This window comes from Salvelinus sp. IW2-2015, linkage group LG18, assembly GCF_002910315.2.
Source record: "Salvelinus sp. IW2-2015 linkage group LG18, ASM291031v2, whole genome shotgun sequence".
NCBI classification, from domain to species: domain Eukaryota; kingdom Metazoa; phylum Chordata; class Actinopteri; order Salmoniformes; family Salmonidae; genus Salvelinus; species Salvelinus sp. IW2-2015.
Window position 1 is genome coordinate 19,851,411 of NC_036858.1, and position 7,736 is coordinate 19,859,146.

Below are 7,736 nucleotides of genomic sequence, written 5' to 3' on the forward strand. Positions count from 1 at the left end.
CATGTTGAACACTAGCCGCGCTGCATTTTGGTCCTCTCCTTCACCAACGGAAGAAAACCGTTACAAACTAGCTAAATTGCCATAAATGTTGAATGCTTTTCGACCTGTCCCCAAATTAATATAATTGGTTCAGAGTTTATTTTGATATTTTAACCTTTATGTTGTGATCGTGTTTGGTGTGGGGGGACAAAATCAATTTATGCACGATGGCGCACGCGCGCAGCCGGTTCGGGTTCTGTGTAAGTATTTGCTGGCTGTGACCCAATGACACCGCCCAGATTAGAGGGGAGTAAGGCAATCCAAGAGTTAACACACACAGGGAACTTTATTCACACACACTGACAAAGATGAACATGGGGATGGAAAGTGAGAAAAGTAGTGGTTCTGTAATGGACAGAGGTGTACACACATACTGAATGAATACCAGGGCGCAAATGCAGAGATACAGAATCTTACAGAATAAATGGCAAAGGACTGTATAGATTGCTTATGAAACCTGCAGACTGAGGTGGGACCAAGTCACTATTATTCAACTCAAGTCTCAAGTCACAAGTTCCGAGTCTCAAGTCGAGTCCCAAGTAGAACGGGTCGAATGTTGAGTCAAGTCCAAGTCGTGCATTATAAGAACAAGTCAAGTCCAGTCACAAGTCAAGTAAAAAAAATCTTTACATGCAATGACTTGATCAACTACAAATCTTACAACCAGACAGCATTTTCATTATTTTGTCTACAACACATTTTGATTATGTAATTGTAGAATAGGGATCTTGTAGCAGTCTTACGGGCATAAMATCAGCAGAAGGCAAGGCAGGTTGACGTGCTCAGAGTGCAGATTTATTTTGCAGGTTTTGGTGATCAAATGGTGAAAGCACAATATCATATAAGGCTTAAAGACATGCTCCGGTACATTGGCGAYTAGTAAGTATTTTTTTAAACCTGCTTTGGGCTGGATGTGTCAATGTGTAATTCATACATGTAAAATATATGRGCAGAATTACTGTCTCACCTCAATTAGCCACGAAATCCCTAGTTTGAAAGTATCTGTTTTCTGGAAGCTGTGAATCACCATTTTCCCTATTTGGCCGGCCCCCTAGTAATTTCGAGTTCTAGCCAATGCACTTCAGCACCTTACCATTTGAGTAACAGTTAGCAAGATGCACACACAGTAGAGCGAGAGAGCAATGACGTGGTGCACATATCTGCACATACGATATGTGATGTAGTACACAATTTGAAGGGACCACTTTTGGTTAGTGGGYGCTAATTTCAGAACTACTGGCTAAATAGTAGGGTATACAAAAGTACTGGATAATCCCTTGAGCCTGTCCTATCTGAAAGGACACAGGTAGAGCGCAAGACTGCACAGCCTCCCCTTGAGAAACCAAATCGAATCTGTCTAACAGGAAGTCAAGCAACCCCCCCAGTGCCATGCAATTACCCAATTGGCAATTACAGCCAATAAACTGGTTCTACAATGTAAAAGTCAATTTCCACAACCATTGTTACATCTGTGTAAATTAGAATTCATTATATTTCCTCACCATTCATAAATGGATCAAACAAACATTTTCTCTCATTGAATGTACTGACTCCAAAGCATGGTGCGCAGAAACAGAAATKTCTAAGTGTTGCAATAAATGATACAGGGATGGAATGATGAAACGCTAATGTTAGCAATTATTGTAGGATTAGATGGAATATAGATTTACCACATGCATTGAAACGTGTGAAAGCAACAGCAAACATTTCAACAACAGAACAAGCACTCTCCACTGGCGGGAGTTTGGAGAGTCTGTCACATCTACTCCCGCTCGATGTTGCCGGTTTACTAACCACTTGTCCTAGCAATCATCATTACGCACACCTAGTACCATCGTTATGCGTACCTGCGCCTCATTATGAGGCACACCTGGACTCCATCACTACACTGATTACCTCCCCRAGATCTGTCACTCCCTTAGTTCCATTCCCCAGGCAGTATTGGTTATGTGTTTCATGTCCAGATGGTACTTCTGTTTTGTATAGGTCTATGTTTCTTGTATTATTAAACTCACCACCTGCTTTTCGACTCGCAGCGTCTCCATACAGAATACTGCCTCGACAAATGGAAGTAGCAGGGAATCAGGGCATCTCCCAGACGGTCGACGAACAGGGATACCTACTTCGTCAACACCRCGACCAGCTGGCACAACTGGGGACGGCGATGGATGAGGTCCTTCGCGTTATTCAACATCTCGAAAATACTCGAGAGGCATTGCCTTCAACTAGCGGAGGATACTCTACYGCCAGTCGACCCAGTGAGCCAGCACACCAGTCCATTCAGCAGTCCGCCCAGGTCAGCGATGCCCGTTTGTCCCTCCCGGATAAATATGACGGAACCTCATCTAAATGCTGTGGCTTCCTACTCCAGTGCTCCCTTTATTTTGTGCACCAGCCCATCTGGTGCACAAAATAGCCCCTACCACCGAGAGGTCAAAGGTTGCCACGGTTATTTCTCTGCTGACTGGGTGGGAGTTGGAGTGGGCTACGGCCGTCTGGGAGAGAGGGGAGGAGCTGGCTTCGTATGAGAGGTTCATGGCTCTGTTCAGAGGTATCTTTGACCATCCACCGGAGGGCAGAGTGGGGGGTGAGTGCCTACTCCCACTACGGCAGGATGACCAGACCACTGCAGAGTACACGCTCACCTTCCGGACAGTAGCAGCATCCAGCGGATGGAATGAGCCGGCACGCCATTCAGAAGGACTGCGTGAGGAGGTCCAGACGGAACTGGCATGTAGAAACGACAACCTCTCCTTGGACGCACTCATCGCGATGGCCATCCATCTGGATAACCTACTTCGGGAGCATCGGTACCCTCATCGCTTCTCTCCCTCCGTGACCATTCTGTATCAGAGCCTGAACTCATGGAGGTAGGGGTCACGCGCCTCTCCGCAGCTAAGCGACGCAGATGGAAAYAGCTGGGGCTCTGTCCCTATTGTGGTCAAGGGGGGAACCAGCTTCAGCAGTGTCCGGTACTCAGGATCACGTGATCTTCCACCTCCTGGGGTAGGTGAGAATATCACTTTCCACCAAACCCTTTTTAGTGTCACTCTCACTAGCTGGCTGTCCCTCATGTACTGTTTCTACAGTGCTAGTAATTTCCGGTGCCGCGGGGTACTTTATTGACCTGGCCTCCTCTCTGGACATCACCTCATACCCACTCTCCTCTCCCAGTTCAAGCCCTTGATAATCGGCCACTAGGATCCGGAACCATCACACACATCACCATACCACTCACCCTCACAGTGGAGTCCAGCCATCAGGAAAACATTACCTTCATCATTAGTGCACCAGCTCACAAGATCATCATCGGCCTCCCATGGCTCCAATGCCATAACCCCACCATCTCATGGTCGAGGATGAGAGTCACGAACTGGGCTACCGAATGCCGGAGCACCTGATTTCCCATTCCCTGTGGTTCCACGTCGGTTGAGAGTCCTGTGGTTGCCCTTCAGCCCAACATCCCGGAGGTATACCAGGACCTGCGGGAGKTTTTTTYCCAAAACCCTCGCCACTTGTCTCCCTCCTCATCGCCCCTGTGACTGTGCCATCGACCTGCTTGCAGGCTCTGCGCCACCGCGCAGGCGCATCTACCGTCTGTTGGTGGCAGAAACCAAGGCCATGGAGGAGCACAGTACATCCATGAGGCGCTCCAACAAGGTTTCATCCGCACGTCCACTTTTCCTGCGTCTGCAAGCTTCTTCTTCGTGGCGAAAAAGGATAGAGGATTACGTCCATGTATTGATTACAGAGGACTAAATGATATCACCACCAAATACCGTTACCCTCTCCCATTGGTGCCCGCAGCTATCGAACATCTCCGCGGGGCCCGGTTCTTTACCAAATTGGACCTGCGGAGTGCATACAATCTCACCCTTATCCGGGAGGGGGGTGAATGGAAGATTGTCTGGTCACTACGAGTACTTGGTGATGCCTTTTGGCTTAGCCAATGCTCCGTCAGTGTTCCAGGCATTTGTCAACGAGGTGTTCCCAGACATGCTTGGACGGCAAGTGGTCATCTACAGTGGGGCAAAAAAGTATTTAGTCAGCCACCAATTGTGCAAGTTCTCCCACTTAAAAAGATGAGAGAGGCCTGTAATTTTCATCATAGGTACACTTCAACTATGACAGACAAAATGAGAAAAAAAATCCAGAAAATCACATTGTAGGATTTTTTTATGAATTTATTTGCAAATTATGGTGGAAAATAAGTATTTGGTCAATAACAAAAGTTTCTCAATACTTTGTTATATACCCTTTGTTGGGAATGACAGAGGTCAAACGTTTTCTGTAAGTCTTCACAAGGTTTCCACACACTGTTGCTGGTATTTTGGCCCATTCCTCCATGCAGATCTCCTCTAGAGCAGTGATGTTTTGGGGCTGTTGCTGGGCAACACGGACTTTCAACTCCCTCCAAAGATTCCAAATCACCCCCCTTTATTAGAGACAACTTGTATAGTTACAACAGTACAGTAACAAATAGCTGTATAGTGCTGTAAAAGAGGTCTGTATTGAAAATGGCGATTTTAATGACGCAAACCTTAGATACATCTTCTACATAATGAACAGTACAGTAGAAAATAGCTGTATAGCGCTACAATGAAAAAACGGTTTTGGTAACAGTCGACAATATGTTTTCCTCCAAAAAACGATTGAATRTGTCACGGCTGTTGAAGGATGAGGACCAAGGTGCAGCATGGTGAGCGTACATTTTACTTTATTTAAGAATGACGCCGACAAAAAACAATAAACCATACAAAACAAACCGTGAAGCTAAAGGCAATAGTGCCAACAAGCAAAGGCACCTTCCCACARAGAACGGTGGGGAGAAAAGCTACCTAAGTATGGTTCCCAATCAGAGACAACGATAGACAGCTGTCCCTGATTGAGAACCATACCCGGCCAAAACATAGAAATAGAAAATCATAGAAACACAAAACATAGAATGCCCACCCCAACTCACGCCCTGACCAAACCAAAATAGAGACATAAAAAGGATCTAAGGTCAGGGSGTGACAGAATGACAAGTCTTCATGATATCACACCAGGTCTTATTAGCAGAGTGTCTGAGGATTCCAAATCATCCCCCTTTATTGGAGACAACTTCTATAGAATTAACAGTACAGTAACAAATAGGTGTATAGCACTGCCACAGATCTTCATTGAAAGTCACAATTCTCCTTCAGCGGTGGCCATGGTTTTCTACCGAAACAAAAGATCATAATGACGCAAACCATGATCTTATAACACTGGATCCTATTAGTACAGTCTTTTAGGATTCCAAATCACCACCTTGATTGTAGAAAACATCTATAGAAGTAACAGTACAGTAGAAAATAGTTGTATAGTACTGTAAAACAGGTCTGTATTGAAAATGACAATTTTCGGCAGTGGTGGCTGTAGTTTTCTGCCGGAAAAATACCCTAATGATGCAAATCTGAATTGTATAACACTGGATCCTATTAGCAGAGTGTCTGAGGATTCCAAATCACCCCCTTTATTAGAGACAACTTCTAAAGAATTAACAATACAGTAGCAAATAGCTCTATAGTGCTATAATGAAAAATGGTATTGATAACAGTTGACTTGATTTTCATCCAAAAAACTATTGAATGATGCAATCTTCATCGTATGACACCAGATCCTATTAGTACAGTCTCTGAGGATTACAAATCACCCTCTTATATTAGAGACAACTTCTATAGAATTAACAATACAGTAACAAATAGCTGTAAAGTGTCCAACAAAGATTCGCTCTCCAGGGAAGAGGTAAGGAAGAACAATGGCGGACTGAAGACAGCAGAGCAGAATGCCTCAAGATAAAAACGTAATTTTCAGTATCTGTAAATCTGACAAAATATCAGCACTTCACTCCACATACTTGTATACTCATGGGCAATAACCTTCAATCTGGATAACAACACAAAACAAATGATAAGGCTTGAGAAATGTATCGACCAACATTACCAACACAGTCAATACCAAAACATGTCGGAGAGTAAGCGTGGAGAACCAAATCCCAAAAGAAAACGAAACTCCTCAACTGACAGACAATTTATGYTTTTCACCACCTAGAATGGTAAGTGTAGAAACCGACTTGCTAAAGTCRATAAATTATAAATTGGGCATACTTGAACTATCAGTAAAGATATGAAGGAGTTGTAGGTGAGYCTCGAGATGAGTTACAATGGAAAAAAGAAACAAACAAGCTAAAAGGCACAGTCAATACTATTGAAATGTACGTTAAAGTACTTAAAAAAGAGAACATGTTTGAGACAAAGCCTTATTTGAAAGACAGACTAGATCTATGCAAGATATGATGGTACTTACCGGTATTAAAGAGAATGAGGATGAAGATCCAGAGAGTGTGATGAAAGATTTCCTGGTTAAAGCCATAGAGATCCCAGGCGATACTGTCGACAAAATCAATCTCGAACATGTACAGTACATCGTTTCAGACAGAGAGGACAGCGATACAAGCGGCCAACTGTTGCCAAATTTGCATTCTTTAAGGATAAAATAATGGTTAAACACCTGGGAAAAAGACTCGCTGTCACGAAAATAGGCATGAATGATCCGTTCACGAAGGAAATTGCAGAACGGCCAAAGTTGTACCCACTCTTCAAAGTGAATAGAGTAAAAGGGAAACGTAAAGCTCTCGTAGTTGATAAACTGTACATTGATAACCAACTGTTCCGAGACACCAGAATACCCTGGCTATTGTAACGGCTGTCGTCGGTGGAAGGAGAGGCCCAAAGCGCAGCGTGGTTAGTGTTCATCTTAATTGAATCATAAACCAAAAACTGAACACTTCAAATACAAAACAACAAACGTGAAAACCGAAACAGTTCTATCTGGTGCAGACACACAAAGACTGAAAACAACCACCCCCAAAACACAATAGAACACAGGCTACCTAAATATGGTTCCCAATCAGAGACAATGACTAACACCTGCCTCTGATTGAGAACCATATCAGGCCAAACGAGAAACCCCACATAGAAACCGAAAACATAGATAATACCCACCCAACTCACGCCCTGACCACACTAAAACAAAGAAAATACAAAAGAACTATGGTCAGAACGTGACAGCTATTCTAAATAATACAAAGTCCCCATAGAGGAGTCGAATAATGGAAYACCCAACAACCATGGTAGGGATTGTAATAAAAAACATGAAAACAATCAAATACAACAATTGATAAATAAATAAACTACAAATACACTACACCATTCAAAATAGGGAATGTTGTAAAATAATTAGTATTTGACTTTCTATTTATAGTATTTATAAATAGACAACAGACAGCATTAGAAGAAAGGACAATGATTGAAATAATACATCTTCAAACATAAGGAACTGGAACACAAGTACTCAAAAGCCCGAAATAAGGTAGGAATCAACATGGTAGAGATAAAAACAGAGGACATAGAAGGCACAGTATGTCGGGGGAGTGTGGTTGTAATGGAAGATGGGGTGTGTGCCAGACCCCATGTGTGTTTGCGAGCAGGATTTGTGACAGAGAGCGGTTAAGATTTTRTGCAGATATGGGATATACTTTTAAAAATCAATTACAAATATAGTCTATTTATTTATTGTCCTATCATGATGGAACGGTCCCCAACCCTATACCCTAGACACCCACCTGAGCGATTGCAAATGCTTTTGGCTGTTAATCTGCTTCTGTTTTGTAG